Source organism: Somniosus microcephalus, chromosome 2 (assembly GCF_052327205.1).
Source record: "Somniosus microcephalus isolate GS21.2 chromosome 2, FLI_Smic_1.0, whole genome shotgun sequence".
Lineage (NCBI taxonomy): Eukaryota > Metazoa > Chordata > Chondrichthyes > Squaliformes > Somniosidae > Somniosus > Somniosus microcephalus.
In genome coordinates, this window is record NC_140988.1 from 128,340,884 (window position 1) to 128,367,006 (window position 26,123).

A 26,123-nucleotide genomic window follows, 5' to 3' on the forward strand; every position below is an offset into this window, starting at 1 on the left:
AGCAGTTGGTGCTGTTCCCTGCATTTCTCTTGTAATTGACGTGTGGTGAAGTTCATGCCCATTGTGCCCCTTAGTAGGCGGAATCCGCATTCCGACTCTGGGAGGAGCTCTTCAGCCACTGGGAGAAGGCGATTGAGGAGGATTCTTGCAATGACTTTCCCTGTGGCATACAGCAGGGTAACTCCTCTGTAATTACCGCAATCGGACTTGTCACCTTTCTTAAAGATAGTCACAATTATGGCACTTCTGAGATCCCCTGGCATGCTCTCCTCCTTCCAGAGAAGAGAAATGAGTTCATGAATTCGCGCCAGTATTGCTTCTCCGCCATGGTTTATTGCCTCGGCAGGGATTCCATCTGCTCCTGAGGTCTTGTTGTTCTTCAGTTGTCGGATGGCCTTTTCAACCTCATGCCGGGCTCGGGTTGTGCTGAGGTGGTGGCAGGTAGCATGCTGCGTGATGGAGTTGAGGACACTCGTATTGAAGACAGAGGGCAGGATTTTCATTGAGCTGTGGAGGTGGGATTGGAGGCGTGTGGGGGGTTAAAATTGCAAAAACTGGCATGCGGGCCCAACCCCGCCTCCATCCCGCCTCCAAGCAATTTTCATTAATTTGTGTCTAATGCTCCCATCTCCGTCCCGCCTCCAAGAGGCGGGATAGGCTGTTAAGGCCCTTAACAAGCACTAAATTGCCTCTATAATGCCATTTTGAAAGGCCTTTGCGATTTTAACCCTTTTCCCACATGAAACACGCCCGTTCTGAAACACGACGGTGAAACCTGGCGGGAGCACAATTGGATTGCTGACTATCACAGCAGCTCAACCATTAAAGAGGAGATTTGATCAGCCATCATTTGCAGGTGGCAGGACTTTGTAGTCTCAGGTCTGGGGGAACTTTTAGAAGGCATAACCACAGCTGTGGAAGTTTGGAGCCTGAAACCCATCTCCAGTGTGACCACCTGGGAAACCCCTCTTGCCACCTTCACTGAGCGCTTCCTCAACTGAGGCATATACCAGAAGCATGGGAGCCATTTATTTCCTTCCCTTCTGGACATTAGATGAGGATGAAGACCAGCCGTGGCACCAGCAGAACCAGGAACAACAGCAGCACCAACAGCAGCAGCACCAACAGCAGCAGCAACAACAGGAGCGCCAAGCTGCTGCTCACCCACCTGAAGCTGCACAGGCCAGAAGGGGTGAGCGCCTGGAAGCCCGTCGGCTCAGGAGATACCCCCCAAACAGGGTCTACAGACACAGGGTCAGCTACCTCAACATGTCTGAGCAGCAGTGCCAAAGGCGGCTCCGACTTTCGCGAGAGGTAGTGGGTGACATCTGCGCAATGCTGCAACAACACCTGCAGGCCAGAGGAGCAGGTGGACACCCCTTACCAGTGGCCGTCAAATCACCACCGCACTCAACTTTTTTGCCTGAGGCTCATTCCAGGGATCAGCAGCAGACATCAGCGGCATCTCACAGGCGGCCGCACACACTTGCATCATGCAGGTAACCGATGCCCTCTTTGCCATCGCGCACAATCACATCATTTCACCAAGGATCAAGCAAGTGTCACGGCGTGAGTGGTTGGATTAGCTAAACTGGCAGGCTTTCCAAAGTTGCAGGGCTTTGTGGACTGCACACATGTGGCCCTTAGGGCACCCCATCGCAATCCAGGTATTTTTGTCAACCGCAAGGGCTTCCACTCCCTTAACGTTCAGCTGGTGTGTGACCACAAGAAGGAAATTTTGCATGTTTGTGCCAAGTACCCTGGCAGTTGCCATGACTCCTTCATACTGTCAGTCTAGTGTGCCTCCGCTATTCAGTCCACCAGACCAACTTAACGGATGGCTACTTGGAGACAAGGGCTATTGCCCGAAGACGTGGCTAATGACACCGTTGAGGAGCCCATCCAACGAAGCTGAGGAGAGCTACAACTCCAGCCACATGTCCACCAGAGCCATAATCGAGCAAACCATCGGTTTGCTGAAGATGCGCTTCAGATGCCTGGATAGATCAGGTGGAGCCCTGCAGTACTCAGCAGCCAGGGTCTCCAGAATGGTCGTGGTTTGCTGTGCACTTCACAACATGGCACAGTGTCGTGGTTTGCAGATTCCTGAGGACCAAGTGGCTCCTCACATATCCTCCTCAGATGAGGAGGAGGAGGAGAGCAAAAACGGACATCTTGCAGAGGCCCATCAACCAGCGGCAGCAGTACGCGAGAACATTGTTGCCCGGGATGCAAGGAACGCACTCATCTTGGCCAGATTTGCTTAGCCTAGCCAATCAAGCACTTTTGCCTCGCAGCTTCTTACCTGAGCATCGACAATGGCCAAGGACCAGCGGATTCCTAGCAATTTGACCACCATACTGACAATTGCAAGTAATCCTAAGCCCTCAATGTGAAAGTCCCATTCGCGAAATGACACACGCCACAACTACAGCAGTAGCCATCTGATTTTTTATTTACATTATTCATCTGATGGCTTTTTCACAGAAAACATCAAATTTTACCCAAGTGACTACCCTTGTGACTATTTGTGCAGTATCTTTCTCTTACGCGTGCCCCTACGTGGTTCTTCCCCTGTGGCTTCAGCAGATGTGGAAGTCCCTTGCTCACTTTCCTGCTGCTCCTGTCTCGACACCTTTGGCGGGCGTCCTCTGGGGTTGCGAACCTGTGAGGGCTCGGCAACAGTCTGCTGCTCCTGCGGCTGTTCAGGGGTTGAGATGCCGATCTCAGATGGGTGTGGATTCTGGTGGGGCTCTGACCGAGGGCTCTGCGGTGGCATGGAAGTGTGAGCGCTTGGACAGGAGCCCCCACCCCCAACTTCCCTCTCATGGGTCAGGTCCCCCTCAGCGCTTGCAAGTGGCTTGAGAGCACCTTGCTGCACATCAGGGGGGCCATGGGGACCCGTATCTGCACTGGCAGTCCTACTCAGAAGGACTTCCATGAAGGTCTGGTTTCTCTGTTCGATAGATGACCATCGCTCCTCCAGAGATGTCATTCTATTGTGAACACTCACCATGTTTTCTGCACTCTGGTGACTTATCACCTCCATGGAGGTTGCCATCCTTTCCATGGTGATGTGTTCATGCGCCAATGACTCCACAAAGGCTCTGCTCATGTTTGCTATGGACGCCTCCATTCGCTCCACACTCGCAGCGACCCTGGAGGCAAAACCTGCCAGAAACTCCTGCATCTGTTCCTGGAGTTCCAGCACCGCTGATCTTATGGATGGACCCAGAGGCAGAGGGTTGACATGCAGCTGAGCCGAGCTGGCAGAGTCCTGCGACCCCCGACTAGGACTCTCCACTGCTGTCCCTGTCTCCACAATCTGCTGATGTTCACTTGTGAGCTGTGATACACCAGGTGACAACACTACTCTATGTCCCGAAGGTCCCACCGAGGTGCAAGTGTCTGCGCTGGTGCTGGGTGTGCTGAATTCTGCTGACGCTATGCCCTCAGAGGTTGCAGCTTCCTCTGAGGAGTCTTGAGGCTCATGCTGTTCCTCCTGGCTAGTGGGGACGGGTGCTTGCGATGGTCCTGTGGGGGTGTAAAGGAAAGAGTCAGAGATGTGATGCCAAGGTTACATGCACATTGCATATTGCAGATGATCATTAGTCCACCTGTTAGAGCTTCAGAATCATTATCAGCAACTCATGCAATGTCAATGAGAGAGATGGAAAACTATTCTGTCACCAGCTTACTGTGATGCACCCCTCTGTCCGTCCCCCACTTGCGCATCTTCCTCCACTCCTACGATCTCCAGGACCGCCTCCTCCCAGGGGGTGAGGTGGGCTACTGAGGGTGGCCCTCCTCCTGTCCTCGCTCTTTCTCGCTTATTGTGAGGTCTCTTTTCCTGCAATGAGGGAGACAAGTGGAGGTTGAGTGAGAATGAAGGAGTGAGTGTAGAGAGTCCACATCATAGATACTTAGAAGGAGACAAAGATGGAGTGAGGTGGCAAGACCAAGGGCCCTCCCTGTGTGTTGTCAGTTGTTTTCATAGCATCACAGTGATAGGGAGTGTGAGGGTTGCATAGTCGAATAGTTAGGTGAATGTGACCATAGAGAGAGAGGGAATGGGTGAGGGTGCATGGATGTCAGTGTCAAGTGGGATGTGGAGGAAGAGATTGCTAAAGCTGAGTGCTGGTGAGGAAAGGCAATGGAGATCAGATTGAGGGTGATGGGAAATTCATACTCACTTTTCCAGTGCGCAGAAGGTCATGAAATCTCTTCCTGCATTGAATCCAGGTTCTGTGGGTTACTGATAATGAGTTGACCTCCTCTGCCGCCTGGATCCACACAGCCTTGGTCTGCTGGGGAGGCTTCTTCCTCCCTGAAGAAGGGAAGAGCACCTCTTAATGAGCTCTTGCTCCCTCAACTAAAGCCTGCAAGGCAACATCATCAAACCTCGGAGCAGCCCTAGCTCTCTCGCTGGTCATTCCTCCTCCAGGTCCCTGTAGCATGAAAGGCTAAAAGGTTGGCAGTCTGCAGAAAAAGCAAGGCTTGTTGCAGAGCTTAAATGCAGCAGCAATGCTGACGTCATCGGAGGCAACTTTCAGACTAGAAAAACTCATTTGCCATGGGCTCCCACACGCTGGAACTCAATTGGCCAATTAAGTTAAAATCGCATCAATCTCCCACATCGATTTAGATTCGGGTGGATAACACGAAATGCAGATTACACGACCCCAGCCCGCCCCTGAATTAAAATCCAACCCAGAGTCTCGGTTAAGGAGATCTTCGAAGTGCTCCTTCCAGCGGGCACTGACTGCCTCCCTATCCTTGATAAGTACCTCTCCAGTTAGTATGTTAGTATAATTTAGGTAATCAGTAGTACAATAGCATGAAAGATAACATTACTTTTTATGTTTTGAAGGAGACTGAGCTGACAAATGCTGTAGATTTTAAATGACAATTTATGACATGAAAAATAATTTTAAAAATCTTGTGTTGAAAACAGCCAAATGCTATTTATGTTTGTGGAGAACTTATTTTGCCTCCTTCCATTACAAATTACTGTCTGCATAACATGAGTGACTATGGAAGTGAATTTCTATGGGGGTTCATTCGCTCATCTGCCATAACTTCAATGAAAAAACCTCCATGGAAATTCACTCCTTATATTTCAAAAAGTAATTCATTTTGATGCAAATCGCTTTGGGACATTCTGGAAACGTCATAAGGCGATATATAAATGCCAGTTCTTTCTTTGTTCTTTCTTATTGTGGTCTACGCCATCACAGATGCCAGTCCTCAGCTAGTTTGTTTCACTCCAGGTGACATCAAGAAAGGGCTGAGTGCACTGGATACAGCAAAAGCTATGGGCCCTGACAACATCCCGGCAGCAGTGCTGAAGACCTGCGCTCCAGAACTAGCCATGCCCTTAGCCAGGCTGTTCCAGTACAGCTACAACATTAGCATCTATCAGACAATGTAGAAAACAGCCCAGGTTTATCCTGTCAGCACAAAGCAGGACAAATCCAACACGGCCATTTCCACCCCATCAGCCTACTTTCAATCATCAGCAAAATGATGGGAAAGATTCGTTAACACTGCTAACAAGCAGCATTTACTCACCAATAACCTGCTCACTGATGCTCAGTTTGAGTTCTGTCAGGATCACTTGGCTGCAGACCACGTTACAGCCTTGGCCCAAACATGGACACAAGAGCTGAATTTCAGAGGTGAGATGAAAGTGACTACCCTTGACATAAAGGCAGCATTTGACTGAGTGTGGCACCAAGGAGCCCTGGTAAAACTGAAATCAATGAGGATCAGGGGAAAACTCTTCAGTGGTTGGAGTCATACTTGGCAAAAAGGAAGATAGTTGTGGCTGTTGGAGGCCAATCATCTCATCCCCAGTACACTGCTGCAGGAACTCCTCAGGGCAGCCTCCTAGGCCCAACTATCTTCAGCTGCTTTGTCAATGACCTTCCCTCCATCATAAGGCCAGATGTAGGGCTGTTTGCTAATGATTGCACAGTGTTCAGCTTTGTTCATAGTTCCTCAGATAATGAAGCCGTCCATGCCAACCTGTCAGCAAGACCTGGACACTATCCAGGCTTTGGCCGGTAAGTGGCAAGTAACATTCAAGCCACACAAGTGCCAGGCAATGAGCAAATAGCAACAGCCTAACCACCTCCCTCAGACATTAATGGCATTATCATTGCCGAGTCCCCTGCCAGCAACATCCTGGGGGGTCATTATTGACAAGAAACTCAACTGGACCAGCCACATAAATGCCATGGCTACTAGAGATGGTCAGAGGCTGGGTATTCTGTGTTGAGTGACCCACCTCCTGACTCCCCAAAGCCTCTCCACCATCTATAAGGCACAAGTCAGGAGTGTGATGGAATATTCTCCATTTGTCTAGATAGGTGCAGTTGCAACAACATTCAAGAAGCTTGACACTATCCAGGACAAAGCAGTCCGCTTGATCGTCGGTAGGTCAAAATTCTGGAACTTCCTACCTAATAGCATTGTGGCAGCACCTTCACTGCAGCGGTTCAAGAAGGCAGTCCAGAACCACCTTCTCAAAGCAACTATTGCTCATATCCCGAGAATGAATAAGAAAAATTACTCCAAATCTGTAAGATAATCTGCTATTATCACATATATATTTCTGCTGCAGTTTTTATTTTTTTTATTTTTCAGAATAAAGGCTCTGACATTCGTCTGCATAGCGCCCATTTTTGGGTGCAAAATGGCTTCCTAAGCTTCTAATATGGTGGGCAGGAAGCCCATGCTTATTATGAGCCGGAAGTGTGCCGCACACCATGTTGGTGCAGGCAAAAAAATAGGCATGCAGGGCCCATACCTGAAACAGGTGTTGGGCTCTTTGCATATTCAGATAAGGGGCCTATCGCCTACTTGAATCCCCTCTGCAATATTGGGTTGTGTTCAGGAAAACCGGGTCTATGTGTGGCCTAACAGGTGGCCCTTAAAGGAATTGCTGCAGGCTGCAACCAACAAGGCAAGTATTTAAAATAAACTTGCCTGAATGTGGAGCTGAGAGGAGCAGGACACAAAATGAAATGAAATATTTTTAAGTTCTCCCTTCTTGCGGGAAAATACTTGGTTTGTTCTGAAATATCTGTGCGTTGAAGGTCTGCTGTTTCTCATTTAGTATTTTCCTCTCAAAACGTGGGCCGCTGCTGGCCACCGCTACCACCCCCCGCCGCCCCCGATTGCCGCTGCTATCCCCTCTCCCAGATCTTGGCCTCAGCCCACTAACAACCTTTCCCGATCACCGCTGCCCACCCCCTCCTTGCCACCATGACCTTTCAGACCTAATAACTCTCCCGATCCGGTCACCCCCTTCCCGATCACCCCCCACTTCCGGGCCCCCTTTAACAACTTACCTGAGGGCCGCTACTGGTGCTGCAACAACTCGATCTTTGATCCCTGACTGGCTCGATGATAATGATGCCCGTGGCCAAATATCATGTATGCCTCGTGCCTATCCATTCAGGAGTGGGGATTGTTCTAATTTCTAAGCCAATGTGTTTTGGCATGTCAGTATGGTAATAATGAAAAATGTATAGCCTAGAGCCTATTGGCAGGAATTCAGAATTGATATCTGGTTTTATGCTCTGTGACTTTTCTCCTCATAAATTCAGTACCGGCCACAGTAAGAAATGCAGAACTTCTAGACAATGTCTCTGCTTTGGCAGGTAAAACACAAATCAACAGTCTGCTGGTTGTAATCTAGTTACAGATACAGAATACATAACACAACATGTGCATAATAAAGCAGGTGATCATTGGCTTAAAAACAGAAAATGCTCGAAACACTCAGCAGGTCAGGCAGCATCTGTGGAGCGAGAAACAGAGTTAATGTTTCAGGTTGATGACACTTCGCCATCTCCAAATCAGGTACCATCCTGACATATAACACTATTCCTTCATTGTTGCTTGTTCAAAATCTTGGAATTTCCTACTTAACACCACTTTGAGGATACCATCAGCAAAAGAACTACAATGGTTCAAGGAAAAGGCCCACCATCACCTTATGAGGGCAATTAGGGATGGGCAGTGTCATGCACATCCCATATACAAATAAAAAAAGGTTCAGTTATTGAGACCTCCAGGAACTTTTGGTGCTTGTGTAAGTTTTTCAATCTTTTTCTAAATCTGCTTTGATTCGTAACCAGCTTGAGTTGTTTCACCAGTTTACATTTGATGCACACAAACACACCTAGCACCCCTTTGCATACATTCTGTATTAGGCACATTGGAAGGATATCACTGCCCTTGAAAGGGTGGAGCACAGGACAGTTAAGATATTAGGACAGTTAAGATGTTACCATGTTTCAAGAGTCTAAGGAAAGGTAAAGGAAGTTTGAAATGTTCTCATTGGAACAGAAGTGACTTTGAGGTGCAGAAGTTCTCAAAATTAAACAGAGACTTGCTAAAGTTAATTCAGATAGAAAGATTCAAGAATTACAGGATGTCATTTAGAAATTAGTAGTAAATAGGAAATTCAGGCAAAATACTTCACACAGAAGATAATAGGCATATGGAATGAATTATCAGGCAAGGCCAGCAGCAGCTATCAGTAATGTACAGCCATACATTGGTAATTGGACAAGAGCAGATAAGATCAACAACATTCTGGCAAACTCTACATCACTATGAACAATCTGTCAATTTAGAGGCGGCTAGGGACTTTGGATCACAGAATTTTACAATGGTAACTCAAACTGCACACATTAAATATTACCAAGATCGTAATATAAGGCCAGAAGGAATATCTATGCAGCAGTCAGCAGTCAACTGGAATGCCAGGCTTGTCTGGCCAACTGCAAACAGGAGGTCTGTTTTTGACATCCACATCTGGCCATTGTATTAGCAGTCCCGTCTACATCTATCCCTTCCCTTCACAAACATTTCATCATCTTCAGCCCCTCCTCTGTTACTCTCAACAATTCACACTCTCCCATTCATGCTGCCTCATGAAAGCAACTTCCACACCCTCTCAAACATAACATAATGTCTGCATGCACAACTTTAATGCCACTATTCTTTTATTGCGTCAGCCTTGGCTCATGGGTTCAAGCCCCACTCCAAAGACATAAGCAAATAATATAGAGTGACACTTCAGTGCAGTACTGAAGGAGTGTTGCATTGTCAGAGGTGCTGTCTTTTAGATGGGACAATGTGTGTAAATTGGCTGCCGCATTTGCCTATATTACAACAGAGACTACACTTCAAAATAAAAAGTAACATGTTGGCTGTGAAGCACTTTGGGATGTCCTGAGAACGTGAAAGGTGCCATATACATGCAAGCTCTTTGTTGCTTTCTTAAATTATACTGTGTATACAAGCAATCTTCTCCTTACCACTATACTTCCCTTGATTCCAGTGTACGATATATGAACCCCTAAGCTTAATCTAGTGCTTTTTCTAGATGCTATCTGAGTGGCAGGAGTGTGCGAGGTGATTGATTAGTTCCAATATGGGTCTCTTGAAATTGAGGTGATCCTCATGTCATGGGAGCTTTTTTCTTCCACAAAGCACAGATAGAGGGGAATTCCGATTGGGAAACCCATTGTGCTCTATCTGAAATTGGAGAGGGGGGGAATGGCAGGCCCACTGCAAATGGCACAAAGGCAGATGTGAAAGTAGTTATCAACAGCAAAAATTCTAAATCAAAATCACGTTACGGTTTTCTGCAAATCCTACCAATCTAGTTAAATTATTGGCTTCCTTTTTCTCTAGCCACTAGAAACCCTAGACATTTCTTTTATAGCAGCAAGAAATACGAATGGTAGTTAATAAGGTGGAAATAACTGAAAATATAGTATATAAGATAACCATATCATCACCGCTCATTTAATGCACCTGCCCAAAAATGAGTGGGTGCTTCCCCCAACTACCAGACATGATGGTGGAAAATTGATGGATGCTAAATTGGGTAAACTTTGGGTTCACTGCAACAGCACTCAAGAAGCTTGACACCATCCAGGATACAGCAGTTCGCTTGATTAGTACCTCTGCCACTGAACTCAATATCCACCTGTAGCTGCAGCATGTATAGGATTTCACCAAGGTGCTGTAACCTGGCACATATGTGGCCTCTCCCCTACTGCGAGAAAAAGGGACCCTGGCTCACTGCAAACCCTCCCACTGAAAAGAAAATCGGGCCTGGCCTGTGCCACCCACTCCTACCCCGCCGGTGTTGCCCCCTTTCCCCTCTCCTCTTTCCCGCTCTCTTCCTCTTCCCCCTACTCTTCCCCTCCCCTCCCTCTTTTTGCCACCTCCTTATCGATCTTCCTATCTTCCTCCTTTCCGTTTCCCCTCTTCTCTTTGCCCTCTCCCTACCCCACTTCTCTCCCTCCCATTGTCTCCCTGTTCTGCCATCTCTCCCCTTTCCTACCTGCATTCAGCTTGTTATAACCCTGTTTGACCTGAATACTGCACTTGGTGTTGACTTCCTGTGTGGAGTATCACTGGAGATTGACTTGTATTTTAACAATGAATCTGGAAGATATGTAGACCAAAAAAAAAGGACTAAAATGTATTTGGAGGACATTAAAGTGTCAATATTCTGTATTTTTCAATAAGGCCTCAAATTACTCATTACTAAAACTAGTCTCCTTTTGTCTGCATCACTTTGAGAATAATATCTTAGCTACATGAATGAAATTTGGTGAAGTATTTGACAAAAATCAAGTTTGAATTTGATAGAATTTGGGCTCTGTCAGAGCTAACAAAATAACATTTACATTTTTTAAAATTTTGTAATTTGCAATACTTGAATTGTAAATTTACATTATATGAACATTATTGGTCTGTTTTTTACCCTTTAGTTTTTCTCCCCATCTCTCCTTTCCCAAGTGACTATCTTCATGTGTGAACCTAGACAATGAGTGTCAAACCATGCAGGCTTCACAGGCGTGTCCAATGCTGTCCATATGTATATTTTTCAGTAGGAGTCATTGGATGGAAAGTGGGGATAGGAGTGCTTATGTACCCCCACCCTAGCCCAGGGGCACTGAGGCCAACTGTGGTGCCCCTATTGTCACCCTGATTGAGATTAGCTAATTCAGCACTGATTGAAGATCAAAACTAGCACCTTCCTGTATGGCTCAGTTCCAAACTTGGCTGTGTATATTCCCAACTGGGCCATAGAGGTAGCTGATGACTTATTTTTAATTAGAGAAATAAATGGCTATGAATTTTGTTTCAGTGAGCCTGTGGCACAAGTGGTGACAGAGTTGCCTTATATTCCCAACACAGGTTAGCATTCTCCCATATGCAAGATTTGGAACCAAGTAGCTTCAAAGTCCTTTCAACTGATGTGCTCCTCAAGGAGTTGAACTATTAGGCGTATAATTCTCTTGACTCAAGATGCTAATTGCCACTAGGAGGATTTCTGGTAACAAATAGACAGATCGCTATGGCCTTGGCATGCTTTTACTCAAAGATACTAATGGCTTTACCCCCATGTGGTTTGCTATTCCTTTAGTGATAATGCCTACTTAGAGCTAGGATTGACTGAATTACCTGAGTATGCTTAATAAAGCAACAATTGTCACATCTGATAACCACTTGGTATGATTCCAAATGGTTTTACATAGTACTGTATCTTGAAAGAAACACCAAGTACAATGCTTGCTGCACAACAGAGTAAATTGGAGTTGTGCAAAGCAAAAGTTGCTACCTATAACTGGTGATCCGTTAACCAGTCTGAATATCGATACTTCATTTGGACTCAGTGTCAGCTGTGGCTCAGTTGGTAGCACTCTCGCCTCTGATTCAGAAGGTTGTAGATTTAAGTCCCACTCCAGGAACTTGAGCACAAAATATAGGCTGACATTCCAGTGCAGTGCTGAGGGAGTGCTGCACTGTTGGAGGTGCCGTCTTTCGGATGAGACGTTAAACCGAGGCCCCATCTGCTCTCTCAGGTGGATGTAAAAGATCCCATGGCACTATGTCGAAGAAGAGCAAGGAGTTATCCCCGGTGTCCTGGCCAATATTTATCCCTCAATCAATATAACAAGAACAGATTATCTGGCCATTATCACATTGCTGTTTGTGGGACATTGCTGTGTGCAACTTGGCTGCCGCGTTTCCCACATTACAACAGTGACTACACTCCAAAGGTATGTCATTGGCTGTAAAGTGCTTTGAGACATCCGGTGGTCGCGAAAGGCGCTATATAAATGCAAGTCTTTTTCTTTTCTCAGGTCATCAATCATATTTAGTGCTGAAGAGCCACTTTCCATTAACACACCAAAGTATTTACATTGGCTCTGGCTCTAGTTCACAGATGTGGTTAATGAAAGGCATGCTGAACCATTGGCCAAAAAGTTAAAATGCTTTGGTAGACAGGAAAGATAAGGCAAACTAGAGAATTGGTAAATCTATTTTCATGCCAAACCCCAAGAAGAAAGGTCTTTTTGTACTGGGGCTTAGTGTGAAGGTAGATTTCTAACATCAGGAACATCATCAGCTCACCATTGGTACAAAAGTAAATTAGCTACAAGCTATAGGATTCTCACATTGGTTCTAAGGACTTCTGGAAGTTAGATCTGTATTTGTTATTGGGTCTACCCAACTATCCTTTGTCTTAAGAAGAATGGAGCTATGTGTCACAACTCTTTATTGCAGAAATTTTAAATGCATTTGATGTCCACACATGCATTTTTCAGTTGGAGTTGTTCAAAACTCAAGGTCCTGTATCACAGTCTTATCAGTGGATTCAAGATCAGGAAGGAAGAAGTTCAATATTTCCTTCAAACACTTGTTCCTAGAAAGGTTTCTGGCTCAAAAAACAAAACCAATAAAACTGGCATTACATCTTACCATGCACCCACCCACTTTTGCCTCCACAAGTCTTGGCCTTGACTTTGCCTTTGCTTCATTCCCAGATCTTTTCTTTCATTTTCCCTTCACTATTATGTTAACTCCATGTCCCTCAATGTTGCTCTTATGGTTTCCTCGCATGCATGATTATTCTATTCCCTGTACCCAGGCTGTTAAGTCTGTGTGTTATAGTGATAATTACTACACAGACTACAAGAGTAAATTCAACAGGTCTTTACTGGTTGGAGGTCGGGACTATACTGAATACAATATTACTACACAGTGCTTATATACCGGTGTGGTCACCACCGGTATTACGTATACAGCAGCCAGAGAAAGTAGTACATCTCTTAAGGTGGAACAGGCTTAAGTTCTCTTAAGGTGGAACAGGTTACATACACCACAATCCTCCCTTTTTAGCTTAACAGTCATATCCCCATTTAACATAACATAATAACATATATACATATATATAACTTCAGGTATAACAGTTCAAAGGTTCAGTCTCTCAGGAGGCTTTCTGATGCGGCTTGGATAACGCCTCTCAGTAGTCTCTGATTCTTGTAGTTGAGGTGCCTCCTCTATTTGGTTTCCAATGTATTGGGTGTCATCATCATTAAGTACATTCCCTGCCGAGGTAGATGCTTCAGGTTCATTAACGTCTTCCACAGTTGTCTCTGTCACAACCATGGGTTCGACCCTTGCTCTCGACTCTACCAGTTGATCCGCATGACGCCTTATCACATTATGACCAATATCTACTGTGTACATCAGAGGTCCTTGTCTGGCCCGAATTGTTCCGGACTGCCATTTTTCGTTTCCATAGCCCCTTGCCAACACTGGTTGTCCTACGTCGAAAGTTCGAGTGGTCTTGTTGTTAATATGCCGAAACTGTTTGTTTTCCACTTCCCTCCGCACATTTGGTTTTAACAAGTCCAACTTGGACCGCAACCTCCTGTTATAAAACATCATGGCAGGACTTTGGTTAGTCACTGCATGATCGGCGTTTCGATATGACATCAGGAACTTGTCGACCTTGTGTTGCAGCGGAATCTGATCATCGTTCATGGCCTTAATTGCCTTTTTGAATGTCTGGACAAATCTTTCAGCCAACCCGTTTGTCGCCGGATGATATGGGGCAGAGGTATAATGTTTTACTCCATTCTTCTTTAAGAATTGTCGGAATTCTTCCGATACAAACTGTGGTCCGTTGTCCGAACAGATCTGTTCTGGCAATCCGTTCCTTGCGAATATTGTTCTTAACACCGCAATTGTCTTTTCTGAAGTAGTGGTTTTCATCTTGATGACTTCTGGCCATTTGGAATGTGCGTCCACCGCGATTAGGAACATGGAGTCCATGAATGGACCAGCAAAGTCAATGTGTACGCGTTGCCATGGGGCTGAAGGCCATTCCCATGGGTGTAGCGGTGCTATCGGAGGTGTATTTTGCACTTTTTGGCACACAGCGCAGCTTTTCGTTAACTCCTCAATCTGTTGGTCAATACCCGGCCACCATACATAAGCCCTAGCAAGACTTTTCATTTTAACTCCCCCCAGATGACCTTCATGCAGTTCGTTTAAAACTCTTTCCCTTAACTTGGGAGGAATAATCACTCTTGTCCCGTACATCAAGGTACCATGGCAGACGGACAGCTGGTCTCGCCTTGCCGAAAATGCCGGTAACAGAGGATCACCCCGTGTTGGCCATCCTTTCACTGTCACCTCGTAGACTCTGGACAGTGTCGGGTCGTTCCTGGTTTCTCTTTCAATACTTGCATTGGTGACTGGTAAACACTCGATGATGGTCGAATGAAATAACTCAACAGGGTCAACTTTCGTCGTGTCTTCTTCTTCAGGTAGTGGCAGGCGCGACAGCCCATCAGCATTGCCATGCTGTTTCGTACCTTTGAATTCTATTTGATATTGATGTGCCCCTAGGAAAAGAGACCATCTCTGGAGACGCTGTGCTGTCATCACCGAAACACCCTTCTTAGGGTTAAAAATGGATACCAACGGTTGATGGTCTGTCAGAAGTGTGAATTTTTGGCCCTGCAGGTAATGATTAAACTTCTTCACTCCCCATACAAGGCTAAGAGCCTCCCTATCGATCTGCGCATAGTTGCGCTCAGCGGAGGTCAATGATCTGGATGCAAACGCGACTGGCCTTTCCGTGCCATTTGGCAACTTGTGTGAGAGTACTGCCCCAATACCATATGGAGAAGCATCACAAGCCAACCGAATAGGCAGTGTCGGGTTGAAGTGAGCCAACACTTCCTCTGAGGTGATCAATTCTTTGCTTTTGCGAAATGCCTTCTTACAGTTTTCGCCCCATTCCCATGGTACCCCTTTCTGTAAAAGAGCGTTTAACGGGTGCAGTACCGTGGATAGATTTGGCAGAAATTTATGGTAATAGTTAATTAATCCTAGAAACGACCTCAACTGAGAGACATTCTCCGGAGCGGGAGCCTTTACAACTGCCTCAATCTTGTCAGGAGACTTATGAAGCCCCTCCCGGTCAATGACATGGCCACAGTACGAGATCCGCTTCTGGAAGAACTCACATTTCTGCCGATTTACTCTAAGTCCATACTCTTTCAGCCTGTTAAGCACCAGTTCCAAGTTTGCGAGATGTTGTTCATCACCATCACCTGTGATCAGAATATCGTCCAGGTAACATTGTGTGCCTGGAATTCCCTGTAATACCTGCTCCATGGCCCCCTGCCAAATTGCTGGAGCCGATGCCACTCCAAAAACCAGCCTATTGTACCGGTACAACCCTCGATGCGTGTTGATCGTGAGGTATTGGCGTGACTCTTCCTCAACCTCCATCTGCAAGTACGCCTGCGCCAGGTCTATCTTGGTGAAGTGTTTCCCGCCAGACAATGAAGCGAAAATATCCTCAATCCGTGGAAACGGATACTGCATCGTGTGAAGCACCGGATTAACGGTGATTTTGAAATCTCCACAGATGCGAACCTTCCCTGGATCTCCTGGCTTGTTGCTCGCAGGACGTTTCATAACGGGAACAATGGGCGTAGCCCACTCACTCCAATCTACCTTAGACAGTACACCTGAACGTTCTAGTGCTTCCAGCTCCGCTTCAACTGCAGGTCGTATTGCATAGGGTACCGGTCTGGCTTTAAAAAATTTTGGTTGTGCATGTTCATCAATCTTGATGTTTGCCGTAATTCCTCTCAGTGTTCCCAGTCCCTGCTGGAACACCTCTTTAGCATCATCCAATATTCTGGACAATCGTTTAGGTTTGACACCTGTTTCCCCGGAATCTACCGTTAGTGCCTTCAAGGAGTGCCAGTCCATATTCATTTTCCTAATCCACTCCCGTCCTAGTAGTGGTGGACCTCCTTCAGGTAGCACATATAAGTCCATTACTTGGCTTTCTTCGCCCTTGTGGACCACTTCTACCTCTATTTTTCCGATGGGGTACACTCTTTGCCCCGTGTATGTTTTCAATATAATCTCCGTATCCTGTAGGGGAATATGTTGGAATAACCTTCTGTAATCTTTCTTATTCATGACCGTCAATGCCGATCCAGCTGCTATCTGAAGAGTGACCCAAATTGTCTGGAGATCTGCATCCTTACCAACGTTGTGTACTCTTAAGCTATCCAGTTCATTACTGCTAGCGTCTGAATCTGACTTCTGTTCGGTCAAACTGTTCTTTGTCACCTTGTGTACCTTTGCGTATTATCCTTGCGGTGACTTTTTGTTGCTGGTCTTCTTTCCTGACCGGCATACTTTAGCTATGTGGCCAAGTCTGCCACACGTTCTGCATTCTTGGTTTTTAAACCAACACTGGTTCTGATCGTGCGTTGTCTTTCCACAACGATAACATTTGACAGAACTCAAACCCAATTTGTTTGTACCGAGTTCCGGTGACCGTAGCTGCATTACTGCTGTGCCTCTCGCTGCGGCTTCGTGTGCTGCTGCCATAGTGACCGCCTTCTCAAGCGTCAGCTCATTCTCCTCGAGCAGTCGCTTTTGTGTATCCTGTTTAAATAAACCACACACAAATTTATCTCGTAGTGCCTCTGTCAGTCCTGTTCCAAACTGACAATATTTTGCTAGCTTACGTAATTCCATCAAATATTCAGCATTGCTTTCATTCTGCAGCTGCCTTCTGTCGTAAAATTTAAATCGTTCCGCTAGCATCAGCGGCGTGGGGTTTAGATGATTTTTCAGGACAGTAACAATCTCATCGAACGTCTTATCCGCCGGTTCATCTGGTGATAACAGGTGTTTCAATTGCCCGTATGTCTTCGCACCCATTAAATTTAATAATGTTAGTGCTTTATCTGCATCAGGAATTTTATTTGCCTTACAATAATTTTGTATGCGTTCTACATACGTGGCCCAATCTTCGATGTCACTATCAAAGGTATTAATGTTCCCATGTTTAGGCATCGTTGCAATTTATTGTATTTTTATGTTATCCAAGATGGCGGCTTCCCGCTCTTGTCGTCGTCCTCCGCCCACAAAATGGCGGTTTTCCCGCGCTTGGCGGTCTTCAACCGTCCCCCGACGCTGTCTCCGCTTCACCGCAGCTCTCGCGCCTTCAGTTTCCCCAGACGCTGCGCCTTTTAGCCCGAATGCGGCCCTTATTTCCGGTCGCGATCGATGTCCCCGCGCTGCGCCTCTCGCTCGAAAGCGGCCCGGCCCTTATCTCTGGTCGCGATCGATCTCACCGCCCTTATTCCTCCGTCTTCCCAGCCCCGTCTGTACAGCCAACGCGGTTGACTTTCTGTCGCGTCGCTGCCCGGCTTACCCACCACCGAGGTAGAAAGAAGAAAGCTGACAGTCGCTGATGGAGGCTTCGAGGTCAGGATGTCTTCTGCACTCCGGTTTCTCGATGCCTGCCGCTCGACGTGTCTTCCAGTAGGGTGATGAGGGTGGAAACCTCTCTTCGACGTCCTGTCTGTGGACGAAGCCGCCGTGGAAATAACTGCCACAGGGTAAGAATCGGACTCGTCGCCACTGTTAAGTCTGTGTGTTATAGTGATAATTACTACACAGACTACAAGAGTAAATTCAACAGGTCTTTACTGGTTGGAGGTAGGGACTATACTGAATACAATATTACTACACAGTGCTTATATACCGGTGTGGTCACCACCGGTATTACGTATACAGCAGCCAGAGAAAGTAGTACATCTCTTAAGGTGGAACAGGCTTAAGTTCTCTTAAGGTGGAACAGGTTACATACACCACACAGGCAACCTTTGACGACTCTGCAAAAGTCTTTCCTCACTGCTGCCAGCCCATGTTGCCAATGTCAGGAGTATCACAGTTTCAAGACTCTCCATGTGCAATGTCATGGGAGATCAGCTAGTATTTAAAAAGCAAGATATAGTATCCTATTTTAACTGGACCAGGATATATAGGGCTGGATTTTGCCAGCCCTGGGGAGGCGGGTTTGGAGGCGGGACTGCCGGGAAAATGGCAGGATTTGGGGGCGGGTGCCCAACCCGCCCCCAACCCACCTCCATGTCATCTTGCCAGGAGGCGGGTAGCTCACCCGCGCCGGGTCCCACCTCCTTGAGGCGGGAAGGGGATTAATGCCAATTAACTGCCTGTTAACAGGTAGTTAACAGGCAGTTTTTTTGAGAATCCCTATTTTCAGCCCTGAAGTGTGGGCTTCTCGACGGCTCCGAACCTCACCAGGGTCAGCGAGGCGGGCCGTCAGTCTGCGGGGGTCGGAGGGGCCGAGATGTCCGGTGTGCAGGTGAGTAATGGGTGCATGTGTGCAGAGGTAAGTGTGTGAGGTGTGTGTAAAGTGTTTTAATAAGTTTTACTTACCTTTACTTCTTCCTGCAGGCTTCCTCCCTTCAGGTCTCGAGAGTCCCTCAGCTCACCGGCACAGAAAGCAGAATGGCCGCTGAACTGTCAAAAGCTGAAGCCTTCTGCTTTCTGGTCAGGAAGGCTTTCTAATTGAGTCTTGAATAAAGACACAACTTAGAAGACAGATTGTCAGTGTTTGACAGCTTCACAGAGCTGTCAAACGATGACATTTCATCTGTCAAAAGCTCTTGTCACCTGTAACTGGTTTTCCCTTAATTGGCCTGCTAAACCCGCTGGGCGGGCTTAACAAGGTCAATCAAGGGAAAATAGCGTGGGTTGGCCACAAGTCGATGGAGGCGGGACTAAAACCCAACAAATGGGAGTCCCGCCTCCAAAAGCTCCCCATTGACAAAATCCAGCCCATAGTGTCTTCCCTTACGGAGGGGGACAACTAATACTTTTTTTAAACTCGCTAATGGAGAGTTTACAACTAGCATTATTCTGGGGCGGGGTCGGGTAGAATTAATATTCAGCAAGGTTTGGGTCTGGTTATTGCCTATATATTGAAAGTATTCGGTTAATGTGAAGGTGTTACTAACAAAGCTAATCATCTACTAGGTTGCATAACTTAAAACAAATTAGGGGTCATTTTAAATGAATAGTCAGAAAAATCATGCTGTCCATATTTCCCATATGTGCTTCCAGTAGATGAAGCTCTCTGTTGGGAAAATTGTTCCTATTATTTTAACTTTATGTAAATTATTGGTAAGTAAATTTTACAAATTTCCACTCACAGCACAGAGTTCGGTGGGCTCGGCAGGATTTTCCATTGATAGATGGATAATCCTGTGTGGCCCACTAACCTCTGTGCCTGAATTGCTAATATGTGCTCCCAGTGTTTGACGCTCCAAGGAATGCAAATTTATAAAATATATTTTGTGCACGCCTACCTTCAAAGTACATTGATGCATTGGAGAGGGTTCCGAGAGAAGCAGTGAGGATGATTTTGTAATTTGTGGCCCCAAGTTATTAATTAAATTTGGTTCCATTAAAGAAAAGAATAAGAAATAATCTATGGTTTAAAACTGCTGAAAGAAATGGATAATGTAGATACATTCTTAATTTGGGCTTTGAGCGCAGAACTGAGGGTGTTATTGTCAAGGTGCATTCATGCTCCACAAGTTCAGCGTTAATGCAGAGCAGAAATTGTTTTGCGCTGATGGTAAACTTAGCGTGCAAAACCAGTTGCCAAGACCTGAACTAATTCTGAAGTGAAGTGGAATGAGACTACATCCTCTAGGGAGTCTCACTAATGCTTCCTTCTGGTGTCAGTTTAGTCCCTGATGTTAGATTCAGACTACATTTATACTGTGCCCACAGCATCGATGCCAAGCCAAACTGCTTTGCAGTGATGATACAATTGGAGTGTGAATGCACCCTAAGATGAACAAGTCTTCAGCAAAGTTGTAGATATGTAGAATAAATCCCCAAACTCATAGTTTATATTGGGGTTAATAATACATTCTTTGGTACCCTAGGTACAGTTGCACCCCAGATGTCCATGCACCATATTACGGTACACAAAGGCCTGAAGCCCATGAAAGATATTAAGGGGCAGGCATGCTTGAGACCAAATTAAACACTACTCATGGAGTTAACCAGACTGATAAAATTTGAATCATCACAGTCTTGGAGTTCATTCCTAGCTTCCTGCTTGAATTGCACTTCCTACAGGCAGTGACAGTGCCCATGGAGAGTCAGCAGCCTACAACACGTGTTAGCAAGCAGTCTGCAAGAAGAAAAAAACCCAATCAATGCCAAATGCTGGATTTCAGCTTAAGCTTAAGATTCTTTGATGTTTAATATTTGTGCCACCGCCTTAAGACGATTAATAATGTACAGAGTGAAAAAATAATTTGAGTGTAATATCAGAAAGGAGACTTGTTCAATGTGACAAATTAGCAAAAATTTCAATTTCATAGAGAACATGGTTCCCGGTTAAAATGAAATGGGATCTATTATGTCCGTGTATAATTGAGACACGGACTGCACGAGTTGATTATAACAAGTCTTTACTGAATGGAGACAACCTGGAAACAAACTACAGAAGCCTGCTAGGGCCTTTTATACAGGGGTGGTCACTGCCGGTACTGCAGTCTGAGACCAGTTATTCCCTTAAAGGTACATACGCAACAGGATCAGTTGTTGATTCGTTTATGTAGAAATAGAAATGAATACTTCTGTGACTTTCTAAGCCTTGCCATCACTATTTGTGCAAGTTTTGCTTTCTTTGGTTCAAGACCTGGATTTTAACACTCTTTGCATTTTATCTTTTTGCAAACCTATTCTGACAAAATCCTTTGTGACTTGAGATAGTAAGCAACAATAAACAATAGGGATAATTGTTGTAGAAACCCTTTTAAATTAACTTTTGGGTCAGATACTTGAAACAGCTATTTGAGCTGAATTTCCACAGCTCTGGTATCAAATTACAGGAGTCCAGAGAGATTTTGTGCAGGTTGAGCTTGAATTTCTTTTAATAAAGAAACCCTGTCAGTTTGAAACTGTACACAGTGCTGTGGTTTTAGTGTATTGTAATTGTTAACTGGACAGTGCACTTCTGTCTCAAAAGAAATAAGAGAATCCAGAGTATTTTGCATGCTTCCTATTTTCTACCGTGTGTGATACAGGAGAGCCTGTGCTTTAGACTGGGCAATCAAATGCTTTGAATTCTGAAAGAGAAGTCGTGATTGCATTAAGCAGCCCACTGAAGACACAGCAGCAGAACCATATGTCGCCTGTGCATTACTAACAGGCACGGAGGAAAATAATCACTAACATAGTCCTGCTACATATTACTATAATATTAACGATTTTGTACGAACCTGCATGGCTTTTATTTTAACTTCTGCAAAGTAAAGACATGAGGTTGTATTATGTCGTTGACATTTCTTGCCCTAGTGAAATTGAATGATTACAAATTGCCAGCATGCTCACAGTGCCAAACTACATCAGCCTCCAGATCAAAAATCTCCTCGCTGGGTTCATTATGTGAATACGTTGGCCCGTAATTTCCGATAGGAGGCTTCCTGCATGCGGATGTCTCCTATCGGGAAAAAATCTACGCCCTTACCTGAGGGCTCCCGAGGTGCGGCCATTTCCGATCCTGGGCCTCTCCATAGTCGAAATGCGCAGAGCCCATGTATCCCAGGGGCGCAGGCAGTTTGCAAGCGTCCCTGGGATCACGTGGGCCAGGCAAGCCAATGAGAGAAGGGAATCTCCCTTCATACTTTTGACAGGTCTATCTTATGCCTGAAACCGGCATTTCCGATGTCCCTACGGGTGTGTACACAGCTCGTACACACCCATAGGGATTGGAAAATACGGGCTGTTATGTTTGAAAAGTTTTCTAAAATTTTAAATGGAGATCACTCCAAAAACACATCAAAACATTAAATACATTAAAAAAAAGCCATCATGTTTTTAAAATGAGTTAAAATTACAATAAATTAAATATTTTAAACAAAACTTAAATTTTTTGAAAAAAATAATTAAGGTTTTTTACAGGGCTACAAATAAACTTAACTTTAAAAAAAATATTTTGAAATTATAAATGAGTGAAAATTTTTAAAAACTTTTAAAAACTCTTATGCTGGTAAAAGCAGGCCTTCCGCCTGCTTGTACCAGGCGGAAGATTTTTTAAAGTGATTTCAGCGGGTGGAGGTTCTGCAGAAAGCGGAACACTCCACCCGCAGAGGTCCTTCTCCAGGGCAGGCGTCCGATCTGTCAAGAGCATTCTTGACAGATAGGAAATGCTGGTTTTCAGCACATGCGCTTTGCATGCCTGAAACCGGCATTTCCGATGTCCCTACGGGTGTGTACACAGCTCGTACACACCCATAGGGATCGGAAAATACGGGCTGTTATGTTTGAAAAATTTTCTAAAATTTATAATAAAATCCTCTGTTGTAGAAACAACGGGCCATATCTCCACTGTTGCAACAGCCTGTAAATGCTAGAAGTACCCGTGTCATTAGAGGCAATTTTCTGGTTTTCTGACAGAATACAACTATGTCGCTAACTCAGTTTGCCAGCAGAAACAACAGTAGGTTCTTGCATTGCGGGTAGAGACAATGCAGTACATATAAATCTGATTGCTGAATGACGACATTGGCAAGTGATGTATGAGTTAGCTGGTTGTTTCCACTTATCTATTGTGACTTGTACATAAAAAGAATGTACTGACTACAAAAGTGAATCCCCCACACTGCTCAAAGGTATCCGATGAATAACAGAAGGGGCAGGAAAAAAGGCAATGGGGGAATAGTGATTGGTGTGGCTGCTTATGATGTAATTTGAGGGTCATGTGATATTAGGTGAGCTGTGAGTGGTGGAATGGAAGCACATGTATCAGTGTCGAGGTACCAAGAACAGATTGCCTGCTAGACATCTTTCAGCTGGCAGTTGTGAGGACTAACAAGCTCAGTACATCTTTGGTGTCTGAGGAGTCAGATCACATACAGTTCGGCAGAATAAGCAGCCAGATAAGTGAGTCTGTAATTGGATATGCCGTTGCATTAAATCAGCCTTTACTTTCCTGATGATTTTATCTGTAGCTGCATGCATTTAACATTTTAGCTGTAGGTAATATATTAGAGTACATTTTTTCCTGTTTTCAAGCTTTGATGGTTGACTTTCATTTGTTTTTAAATCATCTCTTTAATTTTTTTAAATATGTAGAATAATCATTAAAAATGTAAATTCAGTGTCTTCTTTCGCCAGCGAATCTTCTGTTCTTATCTGTTCTATTTGCTGTCTTTGTCTTTTGGCTATTGTGGAGTGGATGGGCTAAGGTGTTTCTCATTGATGTAACATCCTTCTTTTGTTTACTGTCTTTGGGCGTGAACACTCCAGCATTACTGATTTTGCCTCGTTTGTGCAAGTACAGACACTGGTAACTTAGTGCAATTATATAGCGGAGAAAGTGATGTTTAGTGCTGAGATGTTAATATACAGCAACATTTTTTTGTTGCTGCCTGTAAAATCTGTGTCACCTTCCCTTCATTAATCAGGGGACTGCTAGAGGCAAAAGGGACAGCTTTAACTGTCTAACCACTGGAAGACTGTGCAGTACAGGAAATTGCCCCACCCTTGCCTTTGTGTCCCCACCTTCTCGGCAACATCATCAAATTACCTTTGCCTGTTTCTCTTCAATAGTGCATTTTTAACAATGATGATTTTACAGTAAACTTTAGTATAGAACTAAACTAAGTTACGGTATTTAAAAATATTCTCATACAGATAAAACATGTAGTTTTGTTATGCAATAGGCAGCTATGAACTGATGTTGCATTATTGTCAAATTTCACTGTAGTTTTTGATGAATAGAAGCACTGATGTAAAAAAATAAGACCAACAATTCTGACTGTGTGCAGGTTTGCAAAATTTACAGTTTAACCCCTTGTGTTCATAAGACCTTCAAATCTATCAGTCTCATTTTCGCAATCAGTTTTGTGTGTAGTATTCCAGACAACGCTTAAGAAAATGTTCAACCCTATAGTGTGACTGAAATAGTCAAAACTGGAAAGAAAGAAAGAAAGTGCTAGAATCAGTGTGGCCAGTGTGGTGCGGCCTCTGATGAGCCATTTTGCAGATGAAGGGCACTTATTGCTAATGGTATTGTTGGCTTATTACATTAGTTGGCGCTAGCAATCTGCTTACTCTGGTGTATTGTGGGCAATAATGCAGGTTGCACACAGTGTTTAAATGGCTCAGTGACTACAGTTTCTGAACTGTACAGTAGGCAAATGAATCAGCTACAGGAGTGTCAGCTTCTAAGTACAGCCCTGTAGCGCTGGTTCATAGGAAATGTTTTAGCAAGACAGAAAGTAAGATGTTTTAAGTTTGCCATTGGTGTGATAATGATAGCACAATAGTAATAAAGTGAGAACTAACGAGAGATTAGTATGGTATTCTGCAAGCGACAGTGTTGAAAGTAAAGAAATGGTAATCTATAATAAACCAACAGCAGATAAGTATTAAAGTATTAAGATTTTTCTTAATTTGGGGAGTCATCATCTGTTTATATTTATTTTTAGATGGGCATAAAAATGCACAATTTGTGTGAATGTGAAAATAACATTTGACATTAAGGAGTTGCTGAAGTTCAGAATTGTTTTATATAGTACAGGCTCTGTGTGACAGATCCCATACTTTCTTTTAACTTGACAATATGCAAAGCTGTTAAAGCAGAAAATATTTCCATGTCTGGTTCTGGAACATTCCTTTATGAATGATGACAGTTGCTGAGCTTTGCCAAAAAGAAATATGAACTGCATGGCAAAAGGACGAATCAAATGCCAACAAGTGTCATAGGATTGAGTGAGATGAATACTAACACTGTGCTCAGTTCATAAAAGACCTTAGTGTCACTAGTTGTATTCAGAATACAGATAAATGCAGCACAATGCATGAATGTGTAGTGCAAATTGGGGATTTTTACAGCGATCACTGACTGTTACTGAGTCAGTCCATTCTTTGGGTATTAGGAATAGTAAACAAGCAGATCAGATCTAGAATAATGGGAGTGAGGCTCTTTCTGTTCATTGGGTGTCTGCATAGCAGTAATATGAGGAATCCAGCAGTGATTTCAGTTCAGTCACTAGCTTGGGGGTATGGAATAGTGTTGCTGAAAGGAAAGTTGTTCAAATCATCAGTCACCTCAATGTTTGCATTAATGCAGCATGCAGTTAAAAAGAGGAAGAAAAAGATACTGTATGTGGTGCAATCGTAGTGGAGGGAGTATGCACGGGTATCCCCACCCTACCACATCTAATGCAAGTGTGTATAAAGTGATACTGGCTGTGATATTTTCCTGTTCATGTCAAGATGTACCACCCCTACAGGAGATAAATAATACCATAACATTAATTGTTAAATCCACTGTAAGTCAAGTGCACAGATTCTGTTTTGTGAAATTCTGCAGCAGCGAGTCCAACTTGTCAAGTCTCACTTGTGTGGAATAAAAGTGTTTTGGTTTAAAAGTGACCCATTTTGATGCATGCCACTCTTTAACACAGCTCCTTTTGATTAAGTGGGTTTGCAAGCTGCCCCATTCTTTGTGATTTGTAAATGCTGATCCAAACAAATTATTGATGTGAAAAGGCCAAAGGAGTAAATATAGTTTATTTCAAATAACCATTTGCTAAAGTAACCTGAGCGAACCAGTTTATGAAAATCTACTCCTCTTATTGGCCAGTTTAAATTGGTTCTTCAATCAAATAGTGACAAAGTCAAAATGTTTGAATATTTGGAATTAAAATGGAGGATGTCTGCTGACAGGCTATGCTGGTACAAGGCATTGGGACTGTGCTCATTCTCCACTATAGCACTTTTGAAGATGTTCATCTTGATTGACCTACATTGGCTCTCTGTTCCACATTGCATTCAATTCAAAATCCTTGTCCTCATCTAAAAGTTGCACCATGACCTTGCCCCACTCTGTCTTTGTAATCTCTGCCAGC

The 26,123-nt window shown here is 44.5% G+C and overlaps 1 protein-coding gene across 26 annotated transcripts in view; it reads left to right on the forward strand.

The window, feature by feature from the left end:
- ank2b (ankyrin 2b, neuronal) overlaps window positions 1-26,123 on the forward strand; it is a 1,120,520-nt gene that overhangs the window by 121,154 nt on the left and 973,243 nt on the right. For 2 of the 26 annotated variants that reach the window (XM_085962250.1, XM_085962261.1), the window contains exon 1: window positions 20,726-23,148. The exons of the other annotated variants lie outside the window; for them this stretch is intronic. The gene's annotated coding sequence lies outside the window, so the exon portion shown is untranslated. Of the gene's footprint in view, window positions 1-20,725; window positions 23,149-26,123 lie in introns of those variants that run through there. 26 annotated transcript variants of the gene reach the window in all.